The sequence below is a fragment of the Bactrocera dorsalis genome, chromosome 1 (assembly GCF_023373825.1).
Source record: "Bactrocera dorsalis isolate Fly_Bdor chromosome 1, ASM2337382v1, whole genome shotgun sequence".
In the NCBI taxonomy this organism is placed as follows: domain Eukaryota; kingdom Metazoa; phylum Arthropoda; class Insecta; order Diptera; family Tephritidae; genus Bactrocera; species Bactrocera dorsalis.
The window spans coordinates 75,810,957-75,835,310 of record NC_064303.1 but is presented as its reverse complement, the minus strand read 5'-3'; the positions used below and the strand labels follow the sequence as shown (position 1 = coordinate 75,835,310).

The window sequence follows — 24,354 nt, the reverse complement described above, 5'->3', positions numbered from 1 at the left end:
CATACTCGAAGAACTAAAAACACAAAACATAAGTGAAGTCAAAAAAATACTGAAAAAACAATATAATGAGCTAATCGAAACAGGTCTGATTATAATTACCTTCGATTCCCAAAAACTCCCTGAACACATAAACATCGGGTATGAAAGGGTAAAAGTGCGCACTTTCATTCCCTTACCTACCAAATGCAACAATTGTCTACGCTTCGGTCACATCAGCAAGTTTTGTCAAGGCAAAAAGCTATGCAAAAACTGTTCGCAAATCTGTCATCTAGATCTGGAATCTAATGAAGCTTGCAATGCTCAACCAACCTGCGTAAACTGCGTTGACAACTTCCTGGAAGACCCAAACCATGCATCAACAAGCAAAATTTGCCCTATTTTCATCAAAGAACGTGAAATACAAGCTATTATAACGCTACAAAAAGTCGACAAAAAAACCGCGCACTCAATCTATATAAGCCGACATCCTATAAACGATTCAATGTATTCCAAAGTCACCAAAGCCCAACCTGTTTCCCTTCAAACCAGCCATACCAACACATCCCATACAGCACACACAAATCAACCGAACAGAAAAATAACAACATACGACGACATAGCGACAACATCACATAGTGAAAACCCTACCACATGCACACTTCCAGCACCAGCACGAAAAATTACTTCATTTAACTCTCCAAGCACCAAAATCAAAATTCTTCCAAAATCCACATCCCATAGAGCTATATCAAAACTGAAAGCAGAGTTAAAAGCAAAAAGCAGCAAAATTATCAACAAAACTAACCATTCAAACCAAAAATCAGCTGAAACACTCGACATGGACAATAGCTCAGACTCGATGTCATTCGACCAAGACCTCTAAACAACTCCGCTTAGTATATCTAGTGTACTAAAACGAGAGTTATACGATCGTCCTCAATGAACCTCAAAATCCTTCAATGGAATTTGAACGGTTTCAAAAACAACTTACATGAATTACAAATCCTCATCAAAACAGAAAATCCAGACATCATAGCCTTACAAGAAACACACCACAAAAACGAAGATATCAAAATCAGCAACTATGAAACAATAAAAAGCCCACCATCACTGACGGCAACAGGAGGTGCAGCTATATTGATCAGGAAAAATATTCAGCACAAACCCCTCCCCACACCACAAAACACACAAGCAGCTATAACAGAATTAAACCTAAACATAAAAATAGTAATAATATCAATATATATTCCACCATCCCAAGCCATTCCACAAGCTGAACTGGAGATGATGTTAAATCAGCCCAATAGCCACAACATTCTTTTAGGAGATTTCAACGCACACAGCCAGCTATGGGGATCTTCCAAAACCAATACAAGAGGGAAGGTTATAGAGACACTCACAACACAATCCAACTTGACAATCCTCAACAACGGTGCACCCACTCACCTATCCACCCACTCCACCTTCACTCACGTGGACATTTCACTAGCTTCTGCTAGCCTCACAAGTTTCCTGGGTTGGAAAACACTAGAAGACATGCACGGAAGCGACCACTATCCCATAATCATAACATATGGCGAAAACACACAACCAGCAACTAAAAAACACATTTCACGTTACATTGTAACTAAAGCGGATTGGCCAAGATATCATTACCTGATAAACTCTAAAATAAAAAACTATGACATATCTAACAACATAAATAGTGAAGCTTCGAAACTCAGAAGATTAATAATGGCAGCCGCAAATGAAGCTATTCCTCATACATACCCACAACACACCACAAAAAAGAAAGTGCAATGGTGGAACGACCACTTAACTGAACTAAGGTCAACCAAACAAAATCTCTGGTATACATTCAAAAACAATATGACTAGCGAAAATAAAATAGCCTACAAAAAAGCGAATGCAATGTTTAAAAAGCAAGCCAAAGCCGCTAAAAGAAAATCATTCTTCGAATTTACCAGCTCAATAAACAATAGAACATCAATGAAAGAACTATGGCGCAATGTTAATAAATTATACGGAAATTACACTACAAACACCATCAGGACTATAAAAGATAACTTTAATAATACTCTTACGGATCCTAAGGACATAGCTAATTCTTTTGCCAAAAAATGGTCGTCATATGCAAGTGACAGCAACTTCGACAGAAAATTTATTGAGCTTAAATATTCACACAATGCAACAGGATACATCACCAACGGACAAAACAATGACGTACAAAAAATGGAAACAGATATTACTTTATCAGAATACTACACTGCACTAAACGCACTAAAAGGCAATACCCCAGGTCACGATAAAATAAACTACAAAATGATAAAAAACCTTCCACTCGTCGCGACACGAAGGCTTCTAAACCTCTACAATAAAATACTACACACGAATATCATCCCACAGGAATGGAAATTGGCAACGATTATTCCACTCACAAAACCGGAAAAAGAAAAAAATTCGCTAGAGGGCTACCGGCCAATCTCACTTATTTCATGTGTCAGTAAACTGATGGAAAAAATAATAGCAAACAGGCTCACCTGGGTAATGAATAAAAATAAATTACTGTCACAAAATCAATTAGCATACAAAAATGGCAAAAGCACCACGGATGCACTCCTTTTTATAGACTATGTAACAAACAAAGCACTATCAACTAGTAACCATATTTCAGTGATATCCATTGACTTTGAGAAAGCATTCGACAGAGTAGGCATACACACAATTAGAATGCAACTTCACGAATGGAAGATAAGTAAAATGATAGTAGAATACATAACAGCCTTCTTAACAAATAGAAAATTTAGAGTACTGCTCAATGGACATTTTTCCGAAACCTACACGCTGCAAAACGGGATACCACAAGGATCTCCACTGTCAGTTGTTTTATTCCAAATCGCTTTCGAAAAACTTAACAAAATTATACTTCAACACAAAGACTTCAAGCACTGCATCTATGCGGACGATCTATACATAACAGCGAAATACAAATCAGACCAAAATTTGCGCAACAATTTCAACGAACTAAACAGGGATATCAATGATTGGTGCCTAACAAATGGAGCGAAAATTTCAACAACGAAGTGCAAAGCTTTGCACATTTGCAGAAAAAGAACATGCAACCCCGTAACCTTAGCACTCAACAATACAACACTCGGCTACGTCGACAAATTAAAAATTCTAGGACTAACCTTCGACAAAAAGTTAAGCTGGTCAAACCACGTTGATAACCTGAAAAAAGATCTAACAAGCAGGTTAAACCTAATAAAACGCCTGGCAAGCTTTCACAGCAACTGCCACATAAATACAATCATTAACATCTTTAAAGCCATTTTTTTGCCAAAGTTAGATTACGGCCTAGCAATATACGGACGTACTGCTAAAGCAAATCTAAACAAACTAAAAGGAACATACCATGCGGCAGCTCGCTATTGCATAGGAGCATTTACGTCCACGCCTATCACTAACATACTTACAGAAGCTGGTATACCCAGTTTAGAGCAACGAATTGAAGAAGTCACAGCGAAGCTATACTACAAAATAATCAAAGTGATGGAACGACCTCACTTCTACAACTTCAATAAAATACAAAAACAAACTAATAACAAGTCTCCAACTGCCATCCACAAAATCATTAACTTCGCGACAAACAAAGGAATTACACTACAACAAAAACTATTATACGTACCCAAAAACCCCCCGTGGAGTTTCAGTAAAGCAAGTATAATTAAAAATCTAACCAACAAAAAAAAAGACAATACAAGTGCAACAGTTTACATCCAGTTATTCCTGGAAATACAAAATGAATATAAACACTGGAAATTTCACTACACCGACGGAGCAAAAACAAACACAGGAGTCAGTTATGCAATAATAGACAATAACCACCAAACGCTACGACTCTCAAGACTCGAGGAATATTGCTCCATATTCACAGCGGAATCGGAAGCCATATTATCCGCCATAAAAATATTTAAAACCCAAAAGGGCAAACACATCATCTGCACAGACTCGCTGTCCACCATTCAAGCAATATGCAACACCCTACACCGCAACAATACAATAGCAGAAATCCGCGATTTGCTGATCCAATGCCAAAACAAAATAAAAATAATGTGGGTTCCCGGACATATAGGAATCAAAGGCAACGAAGAAGCCGACAAAGCGGCGCGTTTCGCAATACGTGCTCCAATTCAAGAACAACAAACCACAACAAAATCCGACATAAATCGCTTCTTTAAGCACCATTTACAGAACAAACGCACAGTGATTCGCCTGGATCATTGTAGGCGGACAAAAGTCAATGTAAACAATCAAATAATTGACAGTACTCTGATTATAACAACCCTTGATATGTCACAATTTTAAGTAAGAATTGTGCAAAATATTCTAATACGGTTAACTACAACAAGTTTAATCGAAGTGATACGCTGTTATCATTTTTATGTTTTCAATTTAAATAAAAAATACAATATAAATAGTGATTTAACAAGGTTTGGAGAGGAAAACACGACTGTTAATGAAATGGAATATAATTTAGAAGGTATGTATGTATATTTTATGCAATTTAATACTTGGTTTGCGTTTAGTTAATACGTTGTACGGGGTTTTGAAAATTCATATAAAAATGTTTGTGTTCTTTTTATTTTCAAGTTTTAAACGTATGCAACTTTTTTTATCCACATATATCCAAGCTAATGTTTGAATATTGTATAACGGCAACCTTAAGCTATACAATGACCTTTGATCGAGTACCCCATCTTTCCCCCATAATTTTTAATTATTTTTTTTTCAGATTGAGTTTGCTCTATTTCAAAAATGGAGTTATTTGAAGAATGGCGAAAATGTAAAATAGAACGAAATTCCCGATTAGTTAATTATGTTTGCACAAAATTTAGTGCTACAGATGTAACGCCTGATACACAGAAGAAGATAAAGTTAAAAATTTCGAGTGTTTCGTCAAAATTTTCGAAAAAATGGACTGAAACAAATATGATGATTGAACGTTTTTTAAACAAAAATGGCAGTTGGTTAGAAGGAGCAGATTTACAATTTTACCTACAAATGGAACATCCCTGCCCTACCTCATCAACTGGAAGCAATCGACCTGAAGGTAGACCAAAAAAGATTTTGAAGAGTCGTCTTTTAAAACGAAAAAACCAAGGGTCGAAGACTTACTAGAATCGCGAAGTGCCATCGAGTTGACAGGAGCCGCGGAAGTAGCAAATCGCTTTGAGGGTAATAGAAGCATAGCTACTTCGATTAAAGTTTGAAATCTACAGAAAAAAGAAGTATGGTAATACCACATGCGAAGGCAGGCAATTGGCAAGTGATGAGGCATTAGCTTATTATGTGGATTCTAAGTGCACAAGTTACTCCTGTAAACAGACGCGTAAATGGTCATTGAAGGCGGGACATAAAGTTTTTCTATCCTATTTTAGTTTACGTAAGTCTACAAATTTGTGTTACCCTGCAGATGAGCATATCTTGGTAACAGAAACGCGCGCCGAAATTATACTTCAACGCATTTTGGATAAAACCGCTAAACGTTTAATTGAAGCGCAATGTGAAGTTTTTAAAGCAAATATATCTTCTAAGTCGTCATTCACACTAATCAGCAAATGGGGATGTGACGGAAGCTCCGGCCATAGCGCTTATAAACAGAAATTTGAGAACTGCGATGCTACTGATGAGTATATGTTTGTTTTTGCTATTGTCCCATTGAGATTGAGTGACGATGCCAGCCAAAATATTTTATGGCAAAATCCGCGGCCTTCGTCCACACTCTATTGTCGCCCAATTAAGCTTATTTTTTATAAAGGAAACAACTGATTTTACTATATCAGAAACTAACAAGGTTTTGGAAGAAGTATCTCAATTTCTTCCAACACTTTGTGATAATCGCGGTTCTCAAATTTTGGTAAAACGTAATATAGATTTACTACATATGCTTTTAATAACATCCGATCCGGTAATCAACTAACTCAGAGAAGTTCCTAGAAAGAGAACAGATAAATTACCGGAGGAAGTTCTAAATTTAATTGTCCCGCCTTCAATACCATCAAAAGTACCACGTCAGGTAACATGTGACCATGACGATAAAGATTATCTAGTATCTGATTCAGATGAATCTAACAGTGATGATGAGTCATTCAATGAGTAATGATATAGTATATAATATTAAACATTTTGTTGTTGTGTGTTATTGTTATTTTTATATTACTGTTATTATTAGGTCTGTTGGTAAAAATTCCCTTACTAATCATCGCGTTTTTCAATAGTTGTAATGTAATGGACTTATGTATTAGTACGTATTTTATACATCCAAGTAAATGTTATTGTATGTTTTGAAATTTAAAAAAATAATTAAATATATTTCTTACACAATTTTTTGTTTTCTATTCGTAAATCTAAAAAAAATATATTAATTTTTCAATGAAACTTAAAATCATTAATCAACACGACCAAAACAATTAAATTTCAAACTAAAATATTTTTGTCCCCCTAGCTTGTATTAAACGACACACTGTGAAACGTCTAGAAGTATGGGAAAACTACACACACCATTACAAACAATTTAACACCATAGGAAAACCAACCTTATTCCCCAACGACTGCAAAAGGATATACGTACAGAAATTCACTCGCCTGAGACTCGGACACACTCTGCTTACACACCAACACTTAATGCAGAAAACAAATGCGCCCCTATGCAAGCTGTGTAATCTGGAAACAATATCCATACAACATATAACCGAAGAATGCCACAAAATAAAACAAGTACAAGAACAACTAAACTTACCCCTAATCCCAGAACTACTTAAAATATTTACTAAACAAAATGTATATAGTTAATGAATGTCTTAAGACTTAGTAACATTCTGTACGAAGTTTGAAATATACGTAATTAAATCATACCACCGGTCGATGGCGCTTTCTGTGCTAGCACCTTAGTATTAAGTTTATTTTTTGTAATTTACTTAATATAAGTTGTTCATAATTCCCGTCCTGCTATATGGTGCAGAGGCTTGGACGATGACAACAACCGAAGACCTCCACTCCGTTGGAAGGACCAAGTGGAGAAGGACCTGGCTTCGCCAGTAAAGAAGAGGACTAGGTGTATTTCACATTATTCGCAAACTGAGACCATTTTTCAAAGCGAAGAGGTTTTACTGGTTCGTCCCAATTTTTACATCTAGCCATAATTCTTGAATCAAGATTTTCGCTTGTATCATAATTGGCGGAAGCCATCCTGCGGGGTCGAAAAGTTTTGCCATTGAGGATAAAATTTGTCTCTTTGTTATGGCAGATAATGCGGTTATGGACTCTGTCGTGCATGAGAACTGGTCCGATATCGCATTCCATTGGATGCCCAGTGTTTATACTTTCCCTTTCGAATATAAGGAAATTAGTATCCAATTTGTTATCTTTTAGTAGTATATTTTAAGATACTTGGGTGATTAGCTGTGATCCTTTTTAGAGGAAACCCTGCGGTGTTGAGGGTCTTTATCACTTGTAATAAGGACTCGTATGCTTGTGAGAGGCTGTGGCTCCCAGACAGGATATCGTCTACATACGTTTGAGTTTTTAAGACTTCTGTTGCCAGAGGAAATTCTGATCTGATTGGTCTATAAGGGCTATCAATTTGAAAAGTTCTCCTCGGTGTTCGATTGAGATAACTACTGAGGGTAGTAGTATCCTACTTTGTTTCTCGCTGTGTAGCGTTTGAGTTTGTAATGCCTTTGAGCAGCATGGTGTCTCTTGGCAAATTTCGAGATTTTGTGTTTCGGGAGTTGCAGTTGCGATGTGAACGATTGACTTTTGAAAAAGCTTCTGTTTAAATTGTTGTTACTAGCTTGGGGTCTAATGAAACTTCGATTTAGGTCGTGTTGAACGTGTTTCGTTCTGACCGTTTTTTTATCTACCCTTTCTGCAATTTCATATTGGGTAGTTAAGAAATCTTTCATTTAATGCCACGTTGGGCATTTTTTTCGTGATGAGAGCGATTGCTCCCACAAAAGCAAAGATTTTTCTGGTAATGCCGCGGAACATATATTTACCAGTATGGGGTCCCAGTTGTCTGTGGGAATATTCTGTGTCGATAGAACCGACAATTAATTTGAAACAGTGGATTGAAGTCTTATGAATTCTTTACTTCTTTCTTTCTGAATTTTTGGTAAATTCATTAATATGGTCACTTGTTTATCGACCAATATTCTTTCATTCTCGTATCGTTCTTTTAGAGCTTCCCAAGCCAAATATTTAATGCTAACTGTTTGAGTATTACGCCTGCTTGACCTTTGGTTATGTATCTGAGGTGATACAATTTTTGCGCTTGTGATAATTTAGGATTGTTTATGTACATGGCCGTAAACATGTCCCGGAAGGACGGCCATTGTTCATAACCTCCGTGAAATATTTCTGTATCGTATGCTGGCACTTTAAGGTGAATGCCTGAACCCGCCTCTTGGCTTTGAATTTGTGGCAGCTCTACTGTCGGTTGAGGAGTAGATGCAATTGCAATTGTTTTCATTTTTTGGGCAAGCCGAGGATTTAAAATTTTCCGGTAGATCTGATTCGTCAGATTCTACGATTGCGTCATACCCAGCTTGGAGACGTGTCCAGAAATTGCCTAGATTTTCTGTTTTGATTTCTAATACAGATTCAGAATTGTCTTGATTCGGTGAAGATGAAAATCGAGTGCAGTATCGAATTAGACTGTCCCTCTCAACAATAAACTTAGTATATGAAATGTCTTTCAGCTTTTTTTGCTTTGTAGCACCTTGCTTTGAACGTGGAGCTTCAGCAGGTGTACATGGGCTCTTTTCTTCAAAAATTATTTTTTCTACGTTCAAATATTGTATCGATTTAGATTCCTCAGAATCTCCGTTCATTTAGATAATAGGTGAATATTGAAAATATGAGAAAGAAAAAACTTCTCTCAGTGTAGTTCTGGTAAAAATAAATACGTATTGAATCTTTAAAATAAAGGGTTTGTATTTTTGTTGTACACACAACGTATCGAATAACGAACGCGTATTTCGTTTTACTTATTATAAAAATCTTGCATTTTTGTTGTATACGCAATGTACCAAATAACGAACGCGTATTTCGTTTTCCTTATTCCTAACAGTTGTGCTATTAGTTTGTTCTTGTTTTTTTTTCTACATATTTTATTTATTAGGGGTATTCAGACCGAAGCCTGTTAATTTGGTAATTCGTTAGTTGATACTTCGTTAAAAGGCTTAACTGTGAACATACTTTTTACTCTACCTTGGTAGTATGGTAAATTTTATTCCGAAACAGCTGATTCAATTTTATTAAAGAGTTAAAATGCCTCAACAAAGTGCAAAATCAAAAATTGTCAATCATTTAATTGAAAATTATATGGAGCAGATCAAATTTATTACTGGTAAGTACTTTAAATTGATGTATAGAGGAGCATGGAACTAACTTTCAAATTATTGCAAGACATATTTAGTGAAGATGAAGATTTGGTAGAGGATACCATTGACGAGGTGTATGAGGATTTGCTCATTACACTAAACTGTCGTAGAGGTATAGAAAATATTATTCCAAAGTCAATTCACTGGTACGATGATATTTTAACCACAATGGATGACAATCGGTTCCGTCAAATGCTGCGAACTCAATTTACTCACTTATTAACCCTCATATCAAGTGACGAAGTTTTTAAAAACTGTAGTGGCAAGCAATTCCCGATTGATATACAGCTAGCTGTCGTTCTATATAGATTGGGCTCTTCTGGAGAAAGTGCATCGATACGAAAAATTGCGTCAACTTTTGGGATTGGTGACGGAGGAACGTTAACTAATATTATTCGCAGAGAATTCAAGGCATTTTTAAAAGAACTCCATTTATATATATATATATTGGCCAGATAATACTGAGCGCTCTTTAATAGTACGAGAAACGTTCAACGAACTACCATTTTGTGTAGGTTACGTGGATGGCACTGAAATAAAACTCGCCAATCCCCAATAAAAAATCATAAAGCGTTCTTTTCCGGAAATCATATATGTGCAATTAAAGCTCAAATGATTTGCGACTACAAGCTCAAAATTCGCGATGTTGTCGTTGGCTACAGTGGCTCTACTCACGATGCAAAAATATTTAAAAACTGTTCACTAAACAAATATCAGCCAAGATTTTTTTCAGGACAGGAGTGGATTGCTGGAGACTCTGCTTACCCCCTCGGTAACATTATTATAACGCCCTACAGAAGCAACTCTCAACAATTTGAACTACCTAAAAGAAAAAAATTCAACAAACAGCATAGCAAATACCGTGTAAGAATTGAACACTGTTTAGGCGTATTAAAAGAGCGATTTTGCAGTTTAAAAGAGCTCGAATTCGAAATAAAAGTAGTCAAAAATACTGTAACGAATGGACACTGGTATGCTGCATTCTTCACAATATACTACTTGATAACAGTTAAAATAAGAATTTTAACGAGAGTACAAATGAAGACATTTATGAAGAAGAAGTGGAAAAAACGATCTCAAGTAGCTTCGAATTAAAAAGACAATCGTTATTTCTTCTTATGTTTCCAAATACTGTTTTATTAAATCAAAAATTATAATTAAATCAAAAATTCAATTTTCATTTTTATACAGTATACTCTCGAAAAGTAAATCGATTGGTATTTTGGGTAATTTACTTTTTCGAATAATTCAGTTTTCCAAATATATACATAAATTATCTGTTTTTATAATATTAAATGCATTTTTAAACTTAAAAAATTCATTCATTTATTTGCTTCAATAAAACATATGGATTTACATGAAAAACATATGTATTTATTATGAAGAGAAAAAATTTTGAATATTCTTTTGTTTTTTTTCTTTTGCAATATATTTTCTGACCATTTACATATGTACATATCTCAAAGTTTATTTACTAAACAGACGCGATAAACAAGAGAGTAAGTGTTTTTGCAACATCGTAAAAAACGCTGCTTGCTTCGTTTCGAATTTTTTATCACATTCTCTGAAAAGTAAATTAAAAAATTTACTTTTTCGAGGTGCATGTGTAATCTTAAAGGTGATTTACTTTTCCGCGATTATTTACTTTCTGAGAATTTACTTTTCGAGAGTATACTGTATATGGACATATAAAAAGTTGTATCACTTCAAGTTATCACATTTAGATATATTTGTACATTCTTAAAAATTATTATACAAAACATACATATAAAATTGTTACATATTATATTTGCACTTTAGTTCAATCATTGCCAGTCTTTCTTTTTGCTCTAACTCCAATTTTTTATTTCAAAATCTGTATTTAACTTTTCTCTGTCCAATTCTAGCTTTAACTTTTCCAAATTTAACTTTTCTTTTTCAATTTCTATTCGTTGCTCAAGAAACTGTTCTCTTTTCTTTTGTATATCTTTAAGTTCACTAAGAATATTTTTTGGAGCACGTTTTTTCACTTTTTCGAGGAACGACGGAGTGATAGGAGGAACTGTTGCTACCTACTCCTACTATTGTCTGTTCTGCTTTGTAGTTTAGTGAACTCGATGGTGATGATTCGGCTGGAATTTCTACTACCTCTACAAGGTCTGCAAAATCGCTGCAGTATTGTGACACTTCAGGGTTGTACGTCTCTACAACATAATTGGCTTCGGATTTACTCCCAAATAGAATCGAAAACCGTTCATAATTCGGACACATTTGTGAAAGTTTTGCTGAAAGAACGGAGAATTATTAAAAAACCAAAAAAGTTTCACTTAACATTAAAGCCGCATTTACCTTTTATTGGGGAAACATCATCGCCAACGTCTATTCCAGCACCCGTCGATTTGCGCCACTCCTCAGCTTTAATATACATATGCTTCCAGTACCGGACCTTGCATCGCAACATGTCCGTAGTCGCATCGATATTTGTTGTTTCAATTAATTTTTGGTAGTACAATTGGGCGTTTGGTTTCTATAAAAATACGTATTAAAGTGTTTATTTAAAGCTAATTGTATAAAGAACTACCTCAATTTCCACATTTTCTAGTAAATATTCTAGAACCAAGTGGTTTTCCTCCTCACTCCTTATTTTTTGAGGCTTTGCCCTCCTGCGTATTTTCTTTTGAGGTTCCACTGAAAATAAGTATTCAATGAAATAAAAAGCAACTATTTGTTGAAGATTTTGCAAAATTTTTCCTAATTCACGAAGTGAGCACCAAATTTATTTTCCCCGTTTAAAAATGTATAGGCAACAAACACCAGACTTATATTTCCATTAAAAATGTATAAAGTAACAAACAACAAACAAACAGCTGATGTAATATTACCGAGTAACAAAACAATTATCAAGCTTGCCAGCTGGATAGTTCGTTACTCGGTAAAACGATAGTCTGTTAATTTTACAAAAACAAAATACATGTAAAAACTACCGAACTAACGACTAACGAATTAACAAGGCTGGTTTGAATACCCCTATTGTTTCGTACTCGTTAGTTTATACTTGCGTATACGAGCGATAATAAGAAAAGAGAAGGTTAATGACCTTTGTATATGAAAAAGATTTTTTTTCGTTTGCAATCCTGCTTGCTTGTGCTTTAAAAAGAACAAGGGGTATTGCTTGAAAGATCCCGATTTGGTCTTTAAATATCTGTATGTGAGAACAATTAGAAATACCAATACGTATGTATTGGGTGGTGTTGTCTTTTATTATTATTTTTCTTTATTTTTTTTTTTGATTTGACCGTGTGTTTATTTTTTTGTTCATAAACTAAAATATTTGTAATTGCAATTACCGGTTAGTTTTTCTAAATTTTCAATTAATTCCCGAAAGTTTAAAATAGTTTTAATTTAAATGTAGGAAAAGCCGCCAAAGGCCAAATGTATGCCGTATGTCTGTATGTACATATATGATTTTACAGTACGAATGACGTGGGAGAAGAAAATTGGTGAGATGCAGGTATGCACTCTAAGTACACATGGGAATTTGTGTAATTTTCCAGAAATTGATATTTATTATTTATACAGACATATTATAAGAATGTGTGTATGTTGTTTTCCAACTTTGATTGGCACTTATATGTCAATATATGTATAAATAAATATAAAATATGAATATAAGTATCTGCATATATGTATGTTGTCTTTTATTATTTTTTTTATTTGCACAATCCTGCTTATTCTTTTGGAGTATAAGGGGTATTGCCGGAAAATGTGGTCAAGTGTATACTTGAAATCTTTTTTTTTAAGTTGTGTGTTTGGACACAAAAGGGTAAGAGTAAATAGGACCTTTTTCCTTAGATATGGATATGCCACTATATAAAATTATATATTATAGTATACACTGTTCATACATATATATGGAGGTACATACATATATATAGCGTACCAAACTGTTTTTCGGTTCCTGGAAATTAACTGTAAGTTAAAACAGTTTGGCAGCAACCGTTCTCTTAAAATGTTAACCCACTTGACTACAGTTTTTATGGATATGAACTGTACCTGTTAACCAACATACATATATGTATGAAAATATAATTTTTAAATAAGAAGTGGAGTCGATACAACTCACTTTAAGCCGCTTCAAGGGCTGTTATTGCAATGAAGATGGGGGGATATGCCAATGCGTGTGATCCGTTTCCTTTCCGGTTTTTTTTTCGAACTGCTTCTTGTTGTGTTGTTGCCGATATTGGTTTCCTTTCCTTTTTTATTTTATTTATTATTAAATTTTGTTCTTTTTGTTTAAATTAATTTTTTGTTGTTTTCGCGCCCGATTATTGCATTATCATTAACGCGCCCGTTTTGATATTTGTCCCACTTTTATTTTTCGCTTCCGAAGGAATTTTTTTTCTTCTTACTTCCGGCTTTTGCCACACAATCTTTAAACTTTATAATATTTTTATCACTTCATTTGTGAATATGTATGTACATATTTATATGGGTTTTGTTTTGCTGTTTTGGTAATTGCACGTTTTGGTTTTTCTTTTATTTTTTTTTGTTTTTTTCAGTACAATATTCTATTTATATGTTCTCGTGTGAGATTTAAAAATTTATGTATTAGCATGATTTTTTTTAATTTTTTTTTTTTTATTTTGATACAATGGTACGGAACCGCTTCGTGTTTTCCGTTTTCAAACTGTTTTTGTATGTATGTATGTATTTGTCACTGCACTTTAATTTCTCTGCTTGAGATTTTTTTCTCGTCTTTTCACTTGAAATATTATAAATTTTTGTACGAGGTGTGTTCAAAAAGTATCGCGAATTTTGTGTTTTTTCAAAAATTATTTATTTATTCATGAATATCTATTTTGTCCCCTTCATTGTAATCCCCATGAGATATTATACACTTGTGCCAACAGTTTTTGCAATCTTCGAAGCACTTCAAAAAATCATTTTTTTTATCTTCTTCAGCTCCTCCTTCGATGCCGTCTTTATCTCGTCAAGAGAAGCGTAACGTCGTCCTTTCATGGGCCTCTTCAGTTTAGGGACTAAGAAAAGGTCACAGGGGGCCATCATTAGTGTGTTGTTTTTGGCCAAAAAGTCGCGCACCAGCAACGATGTGTGTGAGCAGGGGCGTTATCGTGGTGCAAAAGCCAATTTTTGTTCTTCCACAAATCCGGGTGTTTCTGGCGGATTGCTTCGCGCAAATTGCGCATAACTTGCAGGTAATATTCCTTATTGACCGTTCTTCCCTGTGGCAAGAACTCATGATGCACCACGCCCCTTCAATCGAAGAAAACTGTCAGTTACGATTCGCGATACTTTTTGAACACACCTCGTATATGCCGACTCGTTTAAATTTTGTGCACGAATTTTTGTAGATTAATCTCACCACACTTTGTTTTGTTGAAAAATTTTTTTGTATATATGTTTATGTCACAGAATTTGATTTTTTTTCAATAGTGCCGTTTTTTGCGGCTCGAAGGACCAATGTTTTAAGCACTACCTGCTTCACTTGCCACTTGCTACTTTGTTTATTTAAGAAACAAAAAAAACCTCCGGTTTCACCACTTGTTTTGTATATTTTTTAACAATATAAATTGAACACTCGACTTGTGTGTGTTTTAACAATGTAAGCAACACTTGATTTGTCTGGTTTTTTAACAAAATAAATTATCTTTATAAATTAACTTCAATGTATATTTACTTGTATTACTGATGGACAGTGTTGGTACATGTAGGGAAAATTCCCTACACAGGGAACTACAGGGATTTATGTCGAAAAAAATGGACGTGGGGAAAAAAGGACAGATTTTTACATATAAGTAAAATGCAGGGATTTTTCGACAAAGCAAAATCGAAATTTCTATGTAATTTTTTTTTCGGTCAAAATGCAAATAAATCTATTTGGCAACTTTTTATCAAGAATATGTTCGAATGGCATCATTAAATCGGTTTCAACTTCACGTTGTCAAAGGCAGCACTCTGATAAAGTGTTTGTATGGCAGCATGCTGGCGTCCCATATAATTCGTTTGCCGCTTTTAATTTGATTGCTGACTTTTTATGAGGTAAGTCTGAAGTAAATTTAAAAGCTTTTGCTTTTATTGACAAAAACCATTTTTACAGAAATGAGTTCTTCAACAGAATCGGACGAGAGTATTGCAAAGAGCCGTAAATATCGTAAACAAAAGTTTACAAATAAGTGGCTAGGAGACGAAAGATTCAAGGGTTGGTTACAAGCTTTGACCGGTGAGTCGTTTAAATGCAAATGCGCTGCCTGCAACAAAATTTTAAATTGCGGCAAGTCTGATTTATTGAAACACGCAGAAACAAAAGCACACCAGAAAAATGAAAAAGCCATAAGCAAAACGAGCAAATTGAATACTTTTTTTAAGAGAAACGTAAATGCAGAAGGGGATATAGATAAAAAAAATTTGAAATAAGACTCAGCACGTTTTTCGCTGAACACAATGTCGCGTTGACAGTGGTAGATCACCTAATTCCACTTTTGAAAGAAATAGTGCCGGATTCTTAAATTATAAAAAATGTTGATCTTGGGAGGAAAAAGTGCACCAGCACTAAAAAATGTAAAAGCAAAAGAAGAAAATGACAACTTGGTAAATAAGTTAAAAGTAAACCCGTTATAACGAATGTCACCCTCTAATTATACCATAGAAGTCCCAACTTGCCACATTACTCCTCCACTTATGCTTCCGCTGAACATTGTTTAATGCAGCATTTAGTCCGCCAAGAGTTCTATATTCCTCGTCTTAAGCCCCAAATAAAGAAATGCATTTTTATGTGCAAGATCTGCACTATGCATAGCAGAAGTTGCGAACACCGAATCGATGCAACTTCGCTCTTCTTCTTCTTTACTGGCGTAGAAATCGCTTACGTTGTTATAACCAAGTTATCAACAGCGCCCCAGTCATTTCTTCTTTTCGAAAGGTGGCGCCAATTGGAGGTTCTAAGCAAAGCCAGATCCTTCTCCAACTGGTCCTTCCAACGGAGTGGAGGTCTCCCTCTTCTTATGCTTCCCCCAGCGGGTACGTCGTCGAATACTTTCAGAGGCATAACCTAGCTAGCGAAGCCGCTGTATTTTAATTTGCCGAACTATCGCCGTATATTTCATATTGCTCATCGTTCCATCGAATGCGATATTTGCCGTGGCCAATGTGCACAGTATCATAAATCTTTCGCAGAACTTTTCTCACGAAAACTCGTAACGTCGACTCACAGTTGTTGTCATCGTCCAAGCCTCTGCATGAATAATGTGTGACTTATAGAGTTTTGTTTTTGTTCGTCAAGAGAGGACTTTACTTCTCAATTGCCCACTTAGTCCGAAGTAGCACCTGTTGGCAAGAGATATCCTGCGTTGGATTTTGAGGCTGACGTTGTTGTTGGTGTTGATGCTGGTTCCAAGATAAACGAAATTATCTACAATTTCGAAGTTATGACTGTCAACAGTAACGTGGGTGCCTAGTCGCGAGTGCGACGACTGTTTGTTTGATGACAGGAGATATTTCGTTTTGTCCTCTTTCACTGCCACACCCATTTGCTTTGCTTCCTTTTCCAATCTGGAGGAAGCAGAACTAACGGGGCGGGTGTTGAGGCGGATGATATTAATATCATCAGTATACGCCAGCAGCTCTACACTCATATTGAATCATATTGTACAGAAAATTGTACCTTCTCGGTGTAGATTGTTAAAAAAAACAGGTCTATGCTAGGTTCCTTTAAACTTTAAACGCGTTTTTCTCAAAGCATTGTTTTTCTGGTTGGCCCGGGTTCTAACTTTTTTTCTACTGAACCGTTTGCTTTCAAATTTTAACAGGCTATTCTACACAGTTATAGTTCTCGTCGAAACTAACGAGATTTTTTTTTTCACCCCTAACTTTGTATTTTACAACCCTTTCTTTGCTAAAATAAAACGACTTTTTTTTTTCAAAGTCCGCCATTTTGTTATTTACCCTTGAAATATAACTTCAGAAGTTCCGACCAGAATGACATGTCTATAGATTAAGAATAAACAAAAATATTTGATTTCAGATAACATCAAGAGCCAAAATCACCCGGGCCATTTTCAAATACATTTTTTTTCATATTTTCAATATGTAAATAAAAACACTCTAAATATTCAAGATAATTCATTTTTATTTTCCTATTCAAAACGACCCTCCAAAGAAGTCATGAAAATAGGCATAAGTTATTAGACTACTACCTTAATTTCCGTTTATTAATTCCGATTTATCGGGTGTGTAACAAAGTTTTTTTTTAATAAATCAAAACTTAAAGTAAACGGACCGGGTATTCTTTACTCAAGTGGAAGTTTTAAGTACGAGAATAAGTGATGAAAGAAGAAGTGAAGTGCGAATGAAACATATTTTTATGTACATATATTCTTAACAGCGAAGATTCGACGTGTTGCCTGATGTTTTTAATTTCTTGTTGCAGAGTTTGCATGTGGCGGACGCATCTGAATTTCTTATAAAGAAGCTCCCGACCTTGCTTTTTATTTTTAAACGCAGCATTTTGAAAATCTGAAATTTTATGTACATATGTAAACGCAATTATTTACATATATTTTATATTCACTAAACATGTCATAAAGTTGTGTCTGATAACAGATGAATTCGAAACATAACTTATATGAAACGCTCACAAACAACTTCTAAACATATAGCAAGAAATAGACTCAAAATGTATTTTCGATTTTTTGTAAAACTTACTTCGCATTAATTCATGAGCGATTTCTTAGCATTACTCAAGTGCACGTTTCACCAACGAACTCTCGGTATTGACATGACAGTTTGCTAAAGCTTTTCGAAGCAGAGGGTTTCGCATTAATACCGAGAAAAAGTTCGTCCCTATATACTTGTATGAAGAGAAGTATTCACCCGATTTGAACCGTTTTAGGTTAGGTCATGTTATTACCGGTTATTTTTTGTCACAATGCATAGGGTATAAAGTCAACCTGCGAGACAATCAAATAATTACGTCAAGCATTGCAAATGTGTGAGTGAAGTTCGCTCGTGTGTTGTCCGCAAACGTTCAAATAAACACGACAATCACCATTTTTAATCTGTACTCATAGTGTTCGGTTATCATGTCGTCATTGGAAGACGATTTACTTTTATTATAGCAGAAATAGTGGAGAACGTAGAATCGTGGCCCGTGTCAGCTAATACAACCTATCTTATGGGCGCGCAATGTAAGTGAACAGCGAAAAACGCTACTCTCTCCTCTCTTTGACGTGGAATGACGTTAAAATTCACGACATTTGGATTTTTGCCGTGGCAGCTGATTGCTCTCTCACAACGCAGGGTTGCCAAAATCGATATACTGCAGTATTTATCAACTTTTATAATTCAACCTGTTCAATATGTTTGAAATTTTCTTAAAATAACTCAAAATCAGAGTCGAATGCTATTATTTATAAATATGTAAACTATTTTTAATAGTTTGTCTTCAGTTTTGATATTTTATATTGTAAAAAATTGTAATTGAAAACATAGATGTGCTCAAAACTATATATGCGTATTGGGCAATTTTGCGTTCTCTTTGCAACATTGTGCAAATGAAAACAAACAAAGATTGCTGATTTCTGCGTTTTTACCACGGGCTCAACTGTTCACACATTTGCTCAATAAGGAAGGAAAAGGAAGGAAGGGAGTAGCGTTTTTGACTGGTTCTGCTATTAGCGTCTGCGGCAGTGTTGTTGAAAAAAAGAAAGCAAATAGGCAAAAGAAAACGGAGTGGATGAAAGTTTGGTACCAAAAACGGAAGCAATTTACTCATGAAAATCTGTTAGACGAGTGAAAATTATCAAGCAAAAGCGATTATCATAACTTTTTACGAATGGATGAATTTTTCAATGAACTTTTAACTATGGTGAAGCCAATAATAGAAAAGCAAAACACAGTAATGCGAGAAGCTATTGCACCTAACATGCGATTGTCAGCAACACTCAGATATTTAGCTACCGGAGATAAATTTGAAAATCTAAAGTTCATGACAGCAATATCCCCAAGATCAATGTCAATGATGTTATATTATTTTTTATTATAATTTTTAAATTATATAGTAGATTGAGCAGAGAACGCAAAAGTGTAGAAAATGTATTTGGAATATTGGCATCAAGGTTTGGCGTTCTGCAAACCACTATTTCACTCGTACCAGAAAAAGCACAAACTATTGTTTTAGCTGCATAATTTTTTGCGCCAATAAAAAACCTATGCATTTACAAACTTAATTGACCAAGAAATTACCAACACAGGAAATTTAATGGAAGGAAGCTGGCGCAATGAGATAGATCTAAATGCTCTGGAATGTACGCAAATACGTAATTCCTCAAATAAAGCGAAACAAATTAGCGATACTTTCGCTGAATACTTCAGCAACGAAGGTGCAGTATCTTGGCAAACAAAATTCACAAATTAACAAACATGAATCACTATATTATTTTAATATACAAATGCAATGAAATTTTATTTTTTATCGATTTTACTTACTTTAGAATTGCATTCATTAAAATAAAACTAAGTAGGCTCGAACGAGTCCTCGGCACCAGCTCCACTTCTGCTACATTCGGCCAGTTTTTGCTTTTCGCGACGATAATTTGTCCGCAAGAGACTAATTTTTCTTTTTACATCATCTAAAGTTGCAGTCGGGTATTGATATTGTTTTTGCTATAAAGCTGGTAAGCATTGGTACAGTTCAATGAAATTCATTTAAATTTTTTCTCGTCCGCGCACTTGCTCATACTTGAAATATCACAACGCAATTGAGCTTGTTTTTGTCAAGCATAAGTGGAGACGATCAAATTAGCAGCCGTTAAATTCAAATATCAAAAATGTTTGATTTTCATCAAACAGAGCCGACAACAAGTCGGTGTAATATATGTGTAGCCGACAAAAGCCGACGACACCAATACACTTAAGGTTTTGATCAGTTAATTTCATCGTCTCGCCAGCTCATAAAAGGCTAGCCAGTGAAAAACGCTGCTCTCTTCCTTCCTTTTCCTTCCTTATCGGCAAAATGTGTGCACAGTGAAAAACGTGGTAAAAACGCAGAAATCAGCCATCTTTGCTTTGTTTTCATTTGAACAATGTTGCCATTGCCCAATACGCATATATAGTTTTGACCACATCTTTGTTTTCAAGTACAATTTTTTACAATATAAAATATGAAAACTGAAAACAAACTATTAAAAATAGTTTATATATTTATAAATAATAGCATTCGACTCTGATTTTGAGTTATTTTAAGAAACATATTGATCAGATTGAATTATAAAAGTTGATAATTACTGCAGCATATCGATATTGGGAACCCTGCGTTGTGAGAGAGCAATCAGCTGCGGCGTTTGCTGCGGCAAAATCCAAATGTTGCGGATTCTCACGTCAAAAAGAGAAGGAAGTAGCGTTTTTCACTGTGCAGTCACATTGCGCGCCCATAAGATAGGTCGTGCCATCTGACTCGGGCCACGATTCTGCGTTTTTGACTGGCTAGCCTTTAAAGATCGATATTATTGAAATTAGCTACATATATGGGAGTTATCAAAAATTTTGACCAGAGTTTATTATTTCTATGACTTTAATAATTTAAGGGATTAGTAGACAGTAGACATATTTTTTTCATAGAAATTTTTATTCTAATAGTGTTCAAATATCATTGAACATGCTTACTTATCAGCAAAGCCGAAATTGTACTAAATAGAAATATCTATTTATATATTAATATACATTAGAGATGAGCGATATTGAGATTTTTAAATCACTGTGATTTCAGTGATTGCTATTTTTAAATCACTGTGATTTTATATTGCTATTGCGATCGCAACTAACCTACTGAACACAAAACGACGACAGTCGACAAACGACAAACGAGAGTACGAAAGTGAAATGAAAACAAAACAACACAGCTGTCCATTTTGCGTGTACACAACGTTGTGGCCATACTAATACCTTGCACTTCAATGAAATTTTAATATTTTGTTCAAAGTTAAATTTTTTATGCAAAAAATAAGTAAATAGGTATATATTTTTGTTTTAAATTATCAATTGTTATTACAAATGATATAATAGAGCTATTTTATGCTTTTATTTGTAAAATAACGTCAAGTTTGTAAGAGCTGTGAATAATTTTACATTTTACATATTAGTGGCATCACCACTCTTCCTCATCTCTCTTCTTCATTCTACTGTCGTTCTACTGTTGTTGGCAAATAGGAATTAGCGAGAATGACAACTGTCGGCCTACAGTCGTGTTGTCGTGTCGTCGTCAAAAGAAGTGTCCATTAGAACGTGTGTAATATTTGACAGATGTCGTTTGTCGACCTGTCGTCGTTATGTGTTCAGAGCTTAAGTCGACGTTCGAACGTCGTTGTTGTTGTTGTAGCGGCAGATTCTGCCAATTTGACACTGTTTGGCCGAATAAAAGTCCGGGTCTGTTCCACTTACGTAGACCCGACTGTCATGCGAACGACGGAAACATTTTGTCGTTATTGGCGGCAAATTCTCTTTTGGCTCCTGTAACTCGAGTCAAGTTTTTCCGCCTTTCTTTTCACTACATTTTCGCAAATGTTGGAATGGTTCGGCTACCTGACACTTAGAGCGTATTGCATAGTTCATTTATATGTTGGTATGATGGTTTCACACATTTCTAAGAAGGAATTACCATTAGTGTGGTTGATAATTTGTTTGTTTAGTATACCCGCTTTTAATATTTTCAAGACCAAATAATTAACGCGAGTTTCCTAATCTTTGGGAAAATATTAAAAACGCGTAATTTTTTTATTCCATAATTTTTTCTGAAATTAATTAGTTACAATTCTTGTTTTCATCACAAAAAGCTTTCAAATTTGGTTTTAACAATAAGTAAAATTAAAAATTTTATTAAAACAAATTAAAATATTCCATTTTGATTATATTTCATCTACCACTTCAAACATCACACTTCACTTCTTTTCCTTGATACATTTCCTGCCATTATTAAAAATTATAAGAAGGTTACACTCAAAACTTCAAACCGCTATGACGAAAAATAGCATATACGATATATATGTATGTACAATACCCTGAAGAAAGTTGTTACTTTTCTGCTATTTGCTATTGTGATCGTAATTCACAGGTTCGAACTGCGATCACACTTTCGAACTGCGATCGCAATCACTGGTTCGAACTGCGATCACAGTTTCGAATTGCGATCGCAATCGCAGTTCATAGAAGCGAACTGCTATTTATAAAAAGTGATCGCAGTTGCGATTTGCGATTTTTCAATCACAGTGAAAAAATCACCGGTAGTGAAATATCGCTCATCACTAATATACATACATATATACATAATGCATTTACAAGCAATGCATCGAATAATAATAAAAATGCAGGGAACACACATCATAAATTTACAGAAGAGATAACACACACACACACACATGTATTAAATTGTACACTTAAAAACAACCCCATGCAGCATAAAACATGTCAATCAGCAATAAAAAATATGCTGCAATACATACTGACATACACGCATACACATATATTTAGTTATTTAAGATAGTTTTAAAATTTGTATATAAGCATAGAAAATACTTAATAAAAATTAGAATGAATATATTCTCCCTCGAAATAAGACGTTTCATTTCCCCCCACCCGTGGTAAGGAATGAGAAGTTCTTTTTTGAGGCCAATGTTTGACAACATAAATCAAACAAATAGAATTTTTTTTACATATCATGAGGTACTATATATCGTGGAATGTAAAAAAAAAAAATTTCGGAATTTTTTGAAGACATCAGTTGAAGAAATGGCTGGGTGAATGAGATGCGATTTTTCACTGGCGGACACGATTTCTCATGTTTGGATCATCTGAAACACAAAAACTCCATTTATTCTTAAAAAGTACGTGAATGGTTATCGTCCCTACTAGAATCACGAAAAAATGTTGATAAATAAAAAAGTAATTAACGTTTTTATTTTTTTTTTTTTTGAATTTTTCTTCATGTTTTTTACATAAATTGTGTCATAACATTGTCAATAAGTTATAAAAAATATAGGGACGATAGCCAGGTGCTTTATGAACATTAAAAAAAAAACTAGGCAAATCGGTTGAGTGGTTCGACCGAAATCATGCCCGCCGGTTTAAAAAAGTGTGCTTTGAAAAAAACGCGTATAAAGTTTGAGGTGTGCACTCCGAGCGCTCCGAACGTCGAGCGATATTATTGTTTTTGGGCTTTTTTCGAAACCTTCCAATGGTAAAGTGGGTTTCTACATTAATTCTAGGGTATAAGGAACAGAAAATGCAAAAACGAAAAAAAGGTTTTTCAAAAAAGATTACCCACTGACCCCTTAAGTAATTATCTGTTGTTATTGACAAAAGAATCCATATGAACGTTGACGAATAGTGGCGGATAATGGCTATGGGTTCACAGAGGTGAAGGTCATGACAAGTCGAGAAAGTTCTAATGGAATCCTTGACCGACTTGGAAAACTTAGTTGCAAATACCGACTGAAGTTGAAGCCAAGTGATTAACTATACTTGGATATGATTCCAACACAAGTATGGAGGGATATAAACGAAGGAGGGGATACAAACGAAACGGCGGAAACGTCTCGACTTAGGAAAATAATGCCACATTGGTGCACAACATTGAATACCTTCAGAAGACCACAACTGAATGGTATCCGGTGAAGAGTCTTCTCAGGCAGCTCTGAAAACCACACGATGAGAATACAGTGAAGTAGAGTCAGACATAGTGTAAGATAGTATTGAACATTGGGCAATAGGCAGTTTTACTCCAGGACCCGAAGATATATTCCCGACTCACTTACAGCACTATCAGAGCTACGAGGTATGACAATTAAGTAATGAGACTGATTCCATAAAAACCGTATATTTGAAAATTATTCTACAACTCTGCCATTCTCTTCAAAGTAGTCCCCATGGGCAGCGATTCCAG

At 34.9% G+C, this 24,354-nt stretch overlaps 2 protein-coding genes and 1 long non-coding RNA gene across 3 annotated transcripts in view; 2 read left to right on the top strand and 1 right to left on the bottom strand.

The window, feature by feature from the left end:
- Positions 1-24,354, bottom strand: part of LOC125776748 (uncharacterized) — a 251,208-nt gene that overhangs the window by 37,614 nt on the left and 189,240 nt on the right. The window lies entirely within an intron of this gene.
- LOC125777008 (putative leucine-rich repeat-containing protein DDB_G0290503) overlaps positions 1-24,354 on the top strand; it is a 71,022-nt gene that overhangs the window by 22,443 nt on the left and 24,225 nt on the right. The gene's annotated exons all lie outside the window — the stretch shown is intronic.
- LOC125777095 (uncharacterized) lies at positions 4,168-6,420 on the top strand. Its single transcript, XR_007422101.1, has 2 exons — positions 4,168-4,522; positions 4,775-6,420. It is a non-coding gene; the product is annotated as an uncharacterized LOC125777095 (long non-coding RNA).